The sequence below is a fragment of the Rhopilema esculentum genome, chromosome 20 (assembly GCF_057945365.1).
Source record: "Rhopilema esculentum isolate cy_ngs chromosome 20, ASM5794536v1, whole genome shotgun sequence".
NCBI lineage: Eukaryota > Metazoa > Cnidaria > Scyphozoa > Rhizostomeae > Rhizostomatidae > Rhopilema > Rhopilema esculentum.
This window is the reverse complement of record NC_142834.1, coordinates 6499609-6513471: the sequence shown is the minus strand read 5'-3', so window position 1 is coordinate 6513471 and position 13863 is coordinate 6499609. Positions and strand designations below refer to the sequence as shown.

The window sequence follows — 13863 nt, the reverse complement described above, 5'->3', positions numbered from 1 at the left end:
CCTTAATTTTTGTTTCTATTTATTCTTTAAAAATCTTTGTCAACATTCATTGAAGCTTGTGATTTTTGTTAGTGTCTCTTCGACACTTGAAACCGTCTCTTGTTGCTCTTCTTCTCTGCTCTTTTCGCTGATTATTTTTATTCAGTCCTTAAAAAATCTTTCTCAACATTCATTGAAGCTTCCGATTTTTGTTAGTGTCTCTTCAACACTTGAATCCGTCTCTTGTTGTTCTTCCTCTCTGCCCATTCCGCTGATTTTTTTTATTAATTAAGAAAAAAGTCTTTCTCAACATCCATTGAAGCTTGTGATTTTTTTTGGTGTCTCTTCGACAATTGAAACCGTCTCTTGTTGTTCTTACTCTCTGCTCTTTCCGCTGATTTTTTTTATTCATTCTGAAAAAATCTTTCTCAACATTCATTGAAGCTTGTGATATTTGTTGGTGTCTCTTCGACACTTGAAACCGTCTTTTGTTGTTCTTCCTCTTTGCCCTTTTCGCTGATTATTTTTATTCATTCCTTAAAAAATCTTTCTCAACATTCATTGAAGCTTCCGATTTTTGTTAGTGTCTCTTCAACACTTGAATCCGTCTCTTGTTGTTCTTCCTCTCTGCTCATTCCGCTGATTTTTTTTATTAATTAAGAAAAAAGTCTTTCTCAACATCCATTGAAGCTTGTGATTTTTTTTGGTGTCTCTTCGACAATTGAAACCGTCTCTTGTTGTTCTTACTCTCTGCTCTTTCCGCTGATTTTTTTTATTCATTCTGAAAAAATCTTTCTCAACATTCATTGAAGCTTGTGATTTTTTTTGGTGTCTCTTCGACAATTGAAACCGTCTCTTGTTGTTCTTACTCTCTGCTCTTTCCGCTGATTTTTTTTATTCATTCTGAAAAAATCTTTCTCAACATTCATTGAAGCTTGTGATTTTTGTTAGTGTCTCTTCAACACTTGAATCCGTCTCTTGTTGTTCTTCCTCTCTGCCCTTTTCGCTGATTATTTTGATCATTCCTTAAAAAATCTTTCTCAACATTCATTGAAGCTTGTGATTTTTGTTACTGTCTCTTCAACACTTGAATCCGTCTCTTGTTGTTCTTCCTCTCTGCCCTTTTCGCTGATTATTTTTATCATTCCTTAAAAAATCTTTCTCAACATTCATTGAAGCTTGTGATTTTTGTTAGTGTCTCTTCAAAACTTGAATACGTCTCTTGTTGCTCTTCCTCTCTGCCCTTTTTGCTGATTATTTTTATTCATTCCTTAAAAAATCTTTTTTAACAATCATTGAAGCTTGTGATTTTGTTGGTATCTTTTCGACGCTTAAAACCGTCGCTTGTTGTTCTTCACCTCTGCCCTTTCAGCTGATTTTTCTGATTCATTCTCTAAAAACTCTTTCTCAACATTCCTTGAAGCTTGTGATTTTCATTGGTATCTTTCCGAGACTTGAGACCGCCCCTTGTTGTTCTTCCTCTAAACCTTTTCTTTGATTTTTTTTATTCATTCTCTAAAAAATCTCTCCCAACATTCATTGAAGCTTGTGATTTTCGATGGTGTCTCTTTGACAATTGAGACCGTCCCTTTTTGTTCTTCCTCTCTGCCCTTTACGCTGATTTTTTAATTCATTCACTAAAAAATCTTTCTCAACATTCCTTGAAGCTTGTGATTTTCATTGGTATCTTTTCGAAACTTGAGACCGTCCTATGTTGTCCTTCCTTTCTGCCCTTTTCCCCTTTTTTTCATTCCTTAAAAATTTTTCCCAACACTCATTGAAGCTTCTGATTATCGTTGGTTTCTCTTCGACATTTGAGTCCCTCCCTTGTTGTTCTGCCTCTCTGCCTTTTTCTCTGATCTTTTATTTATTTATTCTCTAAAAAGTGTTTCTCAACACTCATTGAAGCTTCTGATTTTCGTTGGTGTCTCTTCAAAACTTGAGATCGTCCCTTGTTTTCCTTCCTCTCTGCCCTTTTTCGTCATTTGTTTTTTTCATTCTCTAAAAATTATTTCTCAACATTCATTGAAGCTTCTGATTTTCGTTGGTGTCTTTTCGAAACTTGAGACCGTCCCTTTCTGTTTTTCCACTTTGCCCTTTTCCCTGATTTATCTTTTTATCCATTCCATAAAAAACTTTTCTCAACATTCATTGAAGTTAGCGAGTTTCTTTGGTGTCTCTTAAAAACTTGAGACAGTCTTTTGTTGTTCTTCCACTTTGCCCTTTTTCCTGATTTATCTTTTTATCCATTCCATAAAAAACCTTTCTCAACATTCATTGAAGTTTGCGAGTTTCTTTTGGTGTCTCTTAAAAACTTGAGACCCTCTTTTGTTGCTCTTCCACTTAACCCTTTTCCCTGATTTATCCTTTTATCCTTTCCATAAAAAACCTTCCTCAACATTCATTGAAGTTAGCGAGTTTCTTTGGTGTCTCTTAAAAACTTGAGACCGTCTTTTGTTGTTTTTCCACTTTGCCCTTTTTCCTGATTTATCTTTTTATCCATTCCATAAAAAACCTTTCTCAACATTCATTGAAGTTTGCGAGTTTCTTTTGGTGTCTCTTAAAAACTTGAGACCCTCTTTTGTTGCTCTTCCACTTAACCCTTTTCCCTGATTTATCCTTTTATCCTTTCCATAAAAAACCTTCCTCAACATTCATTGAAGTTAGCGAGTTTCTTTGGTGTCTCTTAAAAACTTGAGACCGTCTTTTGTTGTTTTTCCACTTTGCCCTTTTCCCTGATTTATCTTTTTATCCATTCCAGAAAAAACTTTTCTCAACATTCATTGAAGTTTACGAGTTTCTTTGGTGTCTCTTAAAAACTCGAGACCGTCTTTTGTTGTTCTTCCACCTTGCCCTTTTCCCTGATTTATCTTTTTATCCATTCCACAAAAAACCTTTGTCAACATTCATTGAAGTTTGCGAGTTTCTTTGGTGTCTCTTAAAAACTTGAGACCGTCTTTCGTTGTTCTTCCATTTTGCCCTTTTCCCTGATTTATCTTTTAATCCATTCCATAAAAAACCTTTCCAACATCAATTGAAGTTTGCGAGTTTCTTTGGTGTCTTTTAGAAACATGAGACCGTCCCTTGTTGTTCTTTCTTTTTGCCCTTTTCCCTGATTTTTTTTATTTATTCCTTAAAGAATCTTTCTCAACACTCATTGAAGGTTCTGATTTTCGTTGGTATCTCTTCGACATTTGAGTCCGTCACTGGTTGTTCTGCCTCTCCGCCCTTTCCCTGATTTTGTATTTATTTATTCTCTAAAAATTTTTTCTCGACACTCATTGAAGCTTGTGACTTTCGATGCCCTCTCTTCAACACTTGAATTATGACTGAAGAACTTTTAGAAAGGTCTCATAAGATCATTTTGCTAAATTTCTGAAAGTGCCTTTCTCTGGCTTTATTCGGAAATACTTCATGCTCGCAGAAAGATGAACTTAGGACAACATTTGGTTTGACATGGCTTGGATTGATTAAGGCTGTTCTATCAATTGAGGTACTAATTCATTTATAATTATTTTGATATCTTGAAACATATGGGGCTTGGGAGTGAAAAGGGAGCATAAACATTTCAATTAACACAGGCATAGGAAATCACAAAATATATTCAAGACAGTAACATGCAAAAACTCTTACATTGACATTGTGTTTTGTGTTCAATTTTTAATCGTTTGAATAAAGTGCTACACAGGCAATATTATAAGGTGCAGTGATGATCAATTTGTGCAATGATGAATGGAAAATGTGCAGCAATGAGTCTGAATTCATGCAGCGTGAAATTTTCTAATTGTTTTCATTAGTAATCAAAATGTATGAAACAGCCACCAACTAAACAAAAAGTGCAATTTGTTTAATCAAAAATGTTGTAACTTTTAAAAACTAGCTGATATTGATATATACCTAGGGGTTGGCATATTGTCTTGCGCATAAGACGGCTTGTTGAACTAGTTTTAGGTCTGTTGTGTGCTGAGACTAAATTTTTGCAATGGATAATGGATACACGCAATGGATACACGGACATTTCTTATATCATTCTCACCGGCTCAAAGCCTACAGGTTCCCCAAATTTACCAAGAAATCGGTTTCTCGCTTAAAGTTTACTGAAGGAGCACTTGATTCAATTACAAAAAGTTCCAATCGATTTTTCTTGGGAAATCTGTTTTCATGTGTGATATATATATTTATGTTTGCTAGTGTTTTCTTTCGCTGGTATGTTTCAATAAATCATGAAGCAAATTTATCACATTTTATATCTAATAGGCAATAGCGAGTTGGCACAATCATTTTTATCGTAGTAAGCATAAGTTTGTCTATTTTGTATTCAGTTACGAGAGCTTTAGCTACTTTTAAGTGAACTTCAGCTACTCAGCTACGCTGTATCTTCAGTACTGAAGCCTAAAGTGTACCTCTACCCATCCCTCTCTCATTAGATGGTGCTATAATGATCAGTCCAAGTTCATTTACTTCCAGCTAATAAATTTTCAAAAAAAAGGGTGGGGGTCGATTAAGGGTCGACCTTTAAAGCTCTTCAAGAAAAGGAATGGGTATATATAGATGGGTACATTAATTATATGAAATCTACCCATAATTTTGAGGTATTAGTTTGTTGATGAAAAGCATAACAACCCTATCTGCAAAACGCACCCACGGTACTCGGACTAATGCTTTACTGCCAATTGCGATACTAGTTTGAATTGCAAAATTTGCCCCTTGTTCAGATCTTATCAGCTATTCCTTTGAATTTGTGAAAACTAATGATTTTTTAAGTATGGAGGATATTTACAAATTGAATAAAGCTAATATTTCTGCTATGTAGTTAAATATTCTGTGAGACCTATATCACTCTGCCTTGAAAGCCAAAAAAGGTTCCACGTCGGGGGCTAGCCAACGAAGGTATCCCTTTGTCTCCTAGGAATCCCCTCTATCTGACAAGCGTTGTGTGCAACGTCAATGGACGCAGACCGGCACCACAAGTCGGAGTAAGGGCTAGCCCCCACCATATCCCTTTGTCTCCTTTGGGATATCATTCTGACAGTGTTGTGTGCGAGTGTCAGGAGGAACTGGGTGCTCATTTGCGAAGTTCATTTTTATATGTGGCAGTGGGATTGTTTGAAACTAACAAATTAGAATAAACGGTATTTTACTAGCAATATTGGATCCTCTCAATCAAGCTGGAAGGTGGTTTTCATCAACCAATCATATCATTGTAAAGAGGGTGAGGCAAGAATGCTTTGCCATGAAAGACAGCCAAAACAGAGAGCTACGAAAAGCTTACCAAATTTCCGTTAGACAGAGTACAGCCATGTTATTATGAAGATTTATTATCTGTGAAATCCTTGGTTAACACAGTAAAACTGTAAACTCTTACCAGTAAATAAAAAATTGGTTACTCTTAGAGCCTTATTTCACGTCTCGAACATATGCTTTGTTATACTCTGTCAATCTCACACTTGAATTCCTGATATATCTGCTTCTTGTGCTTGCTATACACAAAGCTTGTGTTGCATTTAAACATGGCCGATAATTTTTGTTTAGCAGCGACATGAGCAATCCTCCATAATGCTCATCCTTAGATTGATCGACGTTTATAACATTATTCAATTGATAAATATGAAATTATAAAATGATTCAAGAAAGTAAAACTGATTTTGGATAGTTAAGTGAAAATGTCTAACTTTGTACGATTTCAACAATTTTTTGTGTAGCTTTGATTCAGCGATCCCCCTTAATGTTCATCTTTAGATTGATTGACATTTATAAATTTAGTCAGTTGATAAATATCAAACTATCAGTTGAACTAAGAAGGTAACACTGATTTCATATAGTTTGCTGAAAATGTCTAAGTTTTATACTATTTCAACAATTTTTCTATTCGGTTACAATTGAGTATAAAACTATAAGTTGAACTAGGAAGGTAACACAGATTTTGGAGTGTTTGTTGAAAATGTCTAAATTTTATACGATCTGAACATTTTCTATTTGGCTACGATTGAGCCATTTTCCATAATGTTCATGTTTAATTTGATCGACATTTTTTACTTATTTAAATTGATAAATAAAAAAAATAACCTAAACTAAAAATTGTAAAACTGAACGTGTAGAGTTTGTTGAAAATGTCTAAATTTTATGCAATTTTAACAATGTTCCATTTGGCTCCGATTGATAAATATCAAAATATAACATAAACTAAAAATTTAAAACTGAACGTGTAGAGTTTGTCGAAAATGTCTAAATTTTATACAATTTTAACAATGTTCCATTTGGCTCCGATTGATAAATAACAAAATATAACATAAACTAAAAATTTAAAACTGAACGTGTAGAGTTTGTTGAAAATGTCTAAATTTTATGCAATTTTAACAATGTTCCATTTGGCTCCGATTGATAAATAACAAAATATAACATAAACTAAAAATTTAAAACTGAACGTGTAGAGTTTGTTGAAAATGTCTAAATTTTATGCAATTTTAACAATGTTCCATTTGGCTCCGATATAGCGATCCTCCATAATGTTCATGTTTAATTTGATGGACATTTTTTACTTCACTAATTAGTTCAATGTCAAAACATAATATAAAATAAAAATGTAACAATAGCTTTGAAAAAAGCAAACATTTAGTAAACTAAAGCTTTTCGTCTGACACTCTTCAGAGTTTAAAACGTCAGAACATAGATCGAAAACTCTACGCTAAGAAATATATATACCCAGTTGTGGATCGAAATAGGCCAATCAGAAACACGAGCACATGACCTTTACAGTCATGTGCTCGTGTTTCTGATTGGCCTATTTCGATCCACAACTGGGTATATATATTTCTTAGCGTAGAGTTTTCGATCTATGTTCTGACGTTTTAAACTCTGAAGAGTGTCAGACGAAAAGCTTTAGTTTACTAAATGTTTGCTTTTTTCAAAGCTATTTACAAGTTTTGTACCACCAAAAAAATGTAACACTGAAATGTTCATGTTTAGTTGGATCGATATTCATAACTTTATTCAATTGATAAATGTCAAACCTGAAGGTGAACTAAAAAGGTAACATTTTGTTATAAGAACAACTAATTTTTGCCGACGCTTGATGCTCTTATTTTTTGGACAACTCCAGGCTCGGGTTCAAACACAATGATACAATTTTTTGTTTTAGGGGCCAGCCCTGATAGATAAGTGTGAAAACAGCCATATTTTTCAAAATAACACTATTTTTCTCATACAGCTTAACTTCTTGTAATATTTGGGGGGTAAAGCCGTCTTGCCCCCCCCCCCCTGTATCTCGGTCCGTGCCTGGATGTTCTTAATGTTGTTTTAATTTCAAAATTGATTTTCTATATCTGCAGGACATAAATACTATCTAAGTCCACTGAATAACAATTTTGCATGACACTTTTTGTAGCACCGTTCAGTGAAATCTGCATTGATTTATTAACACAAGAGAAAATGTGTCCATGGGTCATAATTATTAAAAAAAGCTTGCGATTACTGCCTAGGATCTTGTCAATGTGGTGAATATTAGACCTCAGACCTTCTCTTCCTGGGCAGGGCCATCATTTAAAACCAGTTTTCACCACTGGCTAAACTACGTTTCCCTTTCTGCGTTGGCAGACGATTTTGATACCGCCGCATCATAAATTTCCCACGTTGCCTCTCTTGAATAATAATGTTTTTCCTTTAGAGGATGAATATCCCTTTACAAAGTAAAATTTGCTCTACGTATGACAAGAGGATAATAATTTCTAAGTGTCCTGTGCCATCCTATTTCAAAGCTTATCAATCAATACTGTTTCAATCTAGTTTTGGACGTTATAAGAGCTATAAAAACTCAAGAAATACAAGACAAAAATATAAATAAAATTGAACATTAAAAATTTGAGATACAAAATGGTATACCAGTAAAGCACTGGCCGAGGATAGGTGACAAAACAGTCTATTTACAAATCTTTGTCTTGGAAAGTTATTTATGATCAATAAGATAAAAAGGCCAAATAAAATTCAAAACATTACTTGGTTCCATGTTTAGGGTATTCGTACAAAAGTCAATCAGTAAAAAAAACTGATTTACAAATTGTTATCCATCGTAGTCTTTCTATAAGTTTCAAATCTATTTTATACTAGACTTTCATAATACGAAACAATAATACCTAATTGTGGTTCTTATTTCGTGAAACTTTGTTATCGTGAATTGCTTTAGGCTGTTCTTTATTGCTGAATACATATGGCATTGGGGTGAAAGTGATATTTACAAATACAAAAGCGAAGCAACTGTATAAGCTGCAACCCTGCCCTTCTACCGGGGGGCTTCAATGGATTGGCTTAAATTGTCGGCCATGTTTGATTACAACACAAGCTTTGTGTTTAGCGACAACAAGAAGCAGATAGATCAGGAATTCAAATTTCACCTTTAAAGAGATAAATAAATCAATGTCCAAGAAGAGAATAAACGTTCTTTACCTCATTTTCCGTTTATTGGTAAGAGTTTACAGAATCACTGAGTAAACCAAGGATTTCACAGATAATAAATCTTCAAAATATCATGGCGGGACTCTGTTCAACGAAATTTGGCGGGCTTTTCGAAGATCTCTGTTTCGGCGGTCTTTCATGGCAAAGCATTCTTGCCTCACCCTCTTTACAATGATATGATTGGTTGATAAGAACAACAAGCCAGCATGATTGACAGGATCCCATATTGTTATTTTAATATCGTTCATTTTTATTGGTTAGTTTCAAACAATCCCTCTGCCACATATAAAACTGAATGGCGCCGATGAGCCTTCAGTTCCTCCTTCTGATAAGTGGTGCCGGTCTCCGTCTATTGACGTCGCACACAACACTGTCAGAATGGTATCCCGAAGGAGACAAAGGGATATGGTGGGGGCTAGCCTGTACTCTGACTTGTGGTGCCGGTCTCCGTCTATTGACGTTGCACACAACGCTTGTCAGATAGAGGGTATTCCTAGGAGACAAAGGGATACCTTCGTTGGCTAGCCCCCGACGAGGAACCTTTTTTTGGCCTTCAAGGCAGAGTGATATAGGTCTCACAGTAAACAGTGAGAAATGCCTAGCGCAACATATAGCCTCTCCTCTGCAGCTCATCCCCGCCTTCTCGTGGTGTTGGCTGTTTTCGCCAATGGGGCAACTGAGTCGGGGCGAACGTCCAGCGCCCTAGAAATTAAACTGGACAAAAATTGCCGTGGGGTTTAAACTACTTCTCCAAAACACCCGGTCAGTATAGAGCACTATATATTTTCAACCATATGGCATAAATATAAAGATTTACTCCATTTTTAAATGTCCTCCATACGTTATAAAAGAGAAGTTGTTCATAAATACGAGGGTATAGTTTAAAGGGTATGAAAAAGTAGCATAAAGCCAATGAATCCTTGCTTCCCCAATTCTTATTCCACAGTATCTATTTTGTAAAATATAATTTTTAGATTCTGTTTTATTGTTAGGGGCAGTCTTTCGCTAACATATTTAACAGTCCCATACCCAGAATGAATAATCTGAAATAACAGTCCTAGTAGAAAATATAAATTGTCTTGATTACCCAATTTTTTTAGTCATAGTGAAATGACATCCTCCATCTCATCCCCACCTTTTTTGTCGATGCCAATGGTCTAATACAGACGGGGCAAAAAATAAATATAATTTATAAACAGATGATTCAACTACAAACATAAATTAGATACTGTAGTTAAAAACAAAAACCCTTTAAGTTATACATTCGTTTGAAAGCACACTTTAAATATTTTGCTACAGGATACAAATAAGAACGAATAGTGAAGGAGAATTATGCTGAATATTTTAAAATCAACAGGTCATGGAAAGAAAAAAATAAAGCAATGTGCAGTATTTAAGATTTGATTATTTACGTTGTTGTAATGTTGTTGGAAGAACCCGACTCAAATATTTGCCATATCAAAGCATTGATAGTTTGTTGAAATTTTCCAGATTTAATAAGATTTCATAAAACATCTATCAAGCTCTTATAAGGGGCACAATAGCAATGTTCATCTTTAGCTTGATCGGCTTTTTCTTATTTCATCATATACATAATATCAAACTATAGGATGAACTAAAAAGGTAATACTAATTTTGGATAGAAAGTTGATAATGTCTAAATTTTATACACTTTAAACAATTCTATTTTTGCCTCCGATTGAGCAATGATCCGTAGTGTTAATTTTTAAGTTGATCGACATTTTTTACTTATTTTATAGGATCGCAACACTTTTCTATTTAACTCCAAATTGGCGATCCTCCATAATGCTGATCTTTAGTGTCATTGAAATTTATCACTTTATTCAACAACTCTCTATTTGGCCACCATTGAGTATCAAGCTATAAGTTTATTTAAGAAGGGCAGACTGAATGCTGAAAGTTTGTTGAAAATGTCTAAAATTTATACGATTTCAACAACTCTCTATTTGGCTATGTTTGAGTATCGAGCTATAAGTTAAACTAAGAAGGGCACACTTAATTATGAAAGTTTGTTGAAAATGTCTAAATTTTCTACGATTTCAACAACTTTCAATTTGGGTATGTTTGAGTATCGAGCTATAAGTTAAACTAAGAGGGACACACTGAATTCTGAAAGTTTGTTGAAAATGTCTAATTTTTATACGATTTCAACAACTCTCTATATTTGGCCACCTTTGAGTATCAAGCTATAAGTTCAACTAAGAGGGGCACACTGAATTCTGAAAGTTTGTTGGAAATGTCTAAATTTTATACGATTTCAACAACTCTCTATTTGGCAACCATTGAGTATCAAGCTATAAGTTTAACTAAGAGGGGCGCACTGAATTCTGAAAGTTTGTTGAAAATGTCTAATTTTTATACGATTTCAACAACTCTCTATATTTGGCCACCTTTGAGGATCAAGCTATAAGTTTAACTTAGAGGGGCACACTGAATTCTGAAAGTTTGTTGGAAATGTCTAAATTTTATACGATTTCAACAACTCTCTTTTTGGCCACCTTTGAGTATCAAGCTATAAGTTTAACTAAGAGGGGCACACTGAATTCTGAAAGTTTGTTGGAAATGTCTAAATTTTATACGATTTCACGAACTCTGTAGTTGGTCACTATTGAGTATCAAGCTATAAGTTTAACTAAGAGGGGCACACTGAATTCTGAAAGCTTGTTGAAAATGTCTAATTTTTATACGATTTCAACAACTCTCTATATTTGGCCACCTTTGAGTATCAAGCTATAAGTTTAACTAAGAGGGGCACACTGAATTCTGAAAGTTTGTTGGAAATGTCTAATTTTTATACGATTTCAACAACTCTCTATATTTGGCCACCTTTGAGTATCAAGCTATAAGTTTAACAAAGAGGGGCACACTGAATTCTGAAAGCTTGTTGAAAATGTCTAATTTTTATACGATTTCAACAACTCTCTATATTTGGCCACCTTTGAGTATCAAGCTATAAGTTTAACTAAGAGGGGCATACTGAATTCTGAAAGCTTGTTGAAAATGTCTAATTTTTATACGATTTCAACAACTCTCTATATTTGGCCACCTTTGAGTATCAAGCTATAAGTTTAACTAAGAGGGGCACACTGAATTCTGAAAGTTTGTTGGAAATGTCTAAATTTTATACGATTTCACCAACTCTCTAGTTGGTCACTATTGAGTATCAAGCTATAAGTTTAACTAAGAGGGGCACACTGAATTCTGAAAGCTTGTTGAAAATGTCTAATTTTTATACGATTTCAACAACTCTCTATATTTGGCCACCTTTGAGTATCAAGCTATAAGTTTAACTAAGAGGGGCACACTGAATTCTGAAATCTTGTTGAAAATGTCTAACTTTTATACGATTTCAACAACTCTCTATATTTGGCCACCTTTGAGGATCAAGCTATAAGTTTAACTAAGAGGGGCACACTGAATTCTGAAAGTTTGTTGGAAATGTCTAAATTTTATACGATTTCACCAACTCTCTAGTTGGTCACTATTGAGTATCAAGCTATAAGTTTAACTAAGAGGGGCACACTGAATTCTGAAAGCTTGTTGAAAATGTCTAAATTTTATACGATTTCAACAACTTTCTATTTGGTTACGATTGAGTATCAAGGTATCAGGGGAACTAAGAAGGGCACACTGAAATAGGAAAGTTTGTTGAAAATGTCTAATTTTTATACGATTTCAACAACTCTCTTTTTGGCCACCTTTGAGTATCAAGCTATAAGTTTAACTAAGAGGGGCACACTGAATTCTGAAAGTTTGTTGGAAATGTCTAAATTTTATACGATTTCAACAACTCTCTATTTGGCAACCATTGAGTATCAAGCTATAAGTTTAACTAAGAGGGGCGCACTGAATTCTGAAAGTTTGTTGAAAATGTCTAAATTTTATACGATTTCAACAACTCTCTTTTTGGCCACCTTTGAGTATCAAGCTATAAGTTTAACTAAGAGGGGCACACTGAATTCTGAAAGTTTGTTGGAAATGTCTAAATTTTATACGATTTCACCAACTCTGTAGTTGGTCACTATTGAGTATCAAGCTATAAGTTTAACTAAGAGGGGCACACTGAATTCTGAAAGCTTGTTGAAAATGTCTAATTTTTATACGATTTCAACAACTCTCTATATTTGGCCACCTTTGAGTATCAAGCTATAAGTTGAACTAAGAGGGGCACACTGAATTCTGAAAGTTTGTTGGAAATGTCTAATTTTTACACGATTTCAACAACTCTCTATATTTGGCCACCTTTGAGTATCAAGCTATAAGTTTAACAAAGAGGGGCACACTGAATTCTGAAAGCTTGTTGAAAATGTCTAATTTTTATACGATTTCAACAACTCTCTATATTTGGCCACCTTTGAGTATCAAGCTATAAGTTTAACTAAGAGGGGCACACTGAATTCTGAAAGTTTGTTGGAAATGTCTAAATTTTATACGATTTCACCAACTCTCTAGTTGGTCACTATTGAGTATCAAGCTATAAGTTTAACTAAGAGGGGCACACTGAATTCTGAAAGCTTGTTGAAAATGTCTAAATTTTATACGATTTCAACAACTTTCTATTTGGTTACGATTGAGTATCAAGGTATCAGGGGAACTAAGAAGGGCACACTGAAATAGGAAAGTTTGTTGAAAATGTCTAATTTTTATACGATTTCAACAACTCTCTTTTTGGCCACCTTTGAGTATCAAGCTATAAGTTTAACTAAGTGGGGCACACTGAATTCTGAAAGTTTGTTGGAAATGTCTAAATTTTATACGATTTCAACAACTCTCTATTTGGCAACCATTGAGTATCAAGCTATAAGTTTAACTAAGAGGGGCGCACTGAATTCTGAAAGTTTGTTGAAAATGTCTAATTTTTATACGATTTCAACAACTCTCTATATTTGGCCACCTTTGAGGATCAAGCTATAAGTTTAACTTAGAGGGGCACACTGAATTCTGAAAGTTTGTTGGAAATGTCTAAATTTTATACGATTTCACCAACTCTGTAGTTGGTCACTATTGAGTATCAAGCTATAAGTTTAACTAAGAGGGGCACACTGAATTCTGAAAGTTTGTTGGAAATGTCTAAATTTTATACGATTTCACCAACTCTGTAGTTGGTCACTATTGAGTATCAAGCTATAAGTTTAACTAAGAGGGGCACACTGAATTCTGAAAGCTTGTTGAAAATGTCTAATTTTTATACGATTTCAACAACTCTCTATATTTGGCCACCTTTGAGTATCAAGCTATAAGTTGAACTAAGAGGGGCACACTGAATTCTGAAAGTTTGTTGGAAATGTCTAATTTTTATACGATTTCAACAACTCTCTATATTTGGCCACCTTTGAGTATCAAGCTATAAGTTTAACAAAGAGGGGCACACTGAATTCTGAAAGCTTGTTGAAAATGTCTAATTTTTATACGATT

General features: G+C 34.4%; 1 protein-coding gene across 3 annotated transcripts in view; it reads left to right on the top strand.

The window, feature by feature from the left end:
- Positions 1 to 13863, top strand: part of LOC148957841 (uncharacterized) — a 111522-nt gene that overhangs the window by 13804 nt on the left and 83855 nt on the right. Inside the window, exon 3 of one of the 3 annotated variants that reach the window (XR_016145038.1) lies at positions 3404 to 6179. The exons of the other annotated variants lie outside the window; for them this stretch is intronic. The gene's annotated coding sequence lies outside the window, so the exon portion shown is untranslated. Of the gene's footprint in view, positions 1 to 3403; positions 6180 to 13863 lie in introns of those variants that run through there. 3 annotated transcript variants of the gene reach the window in all.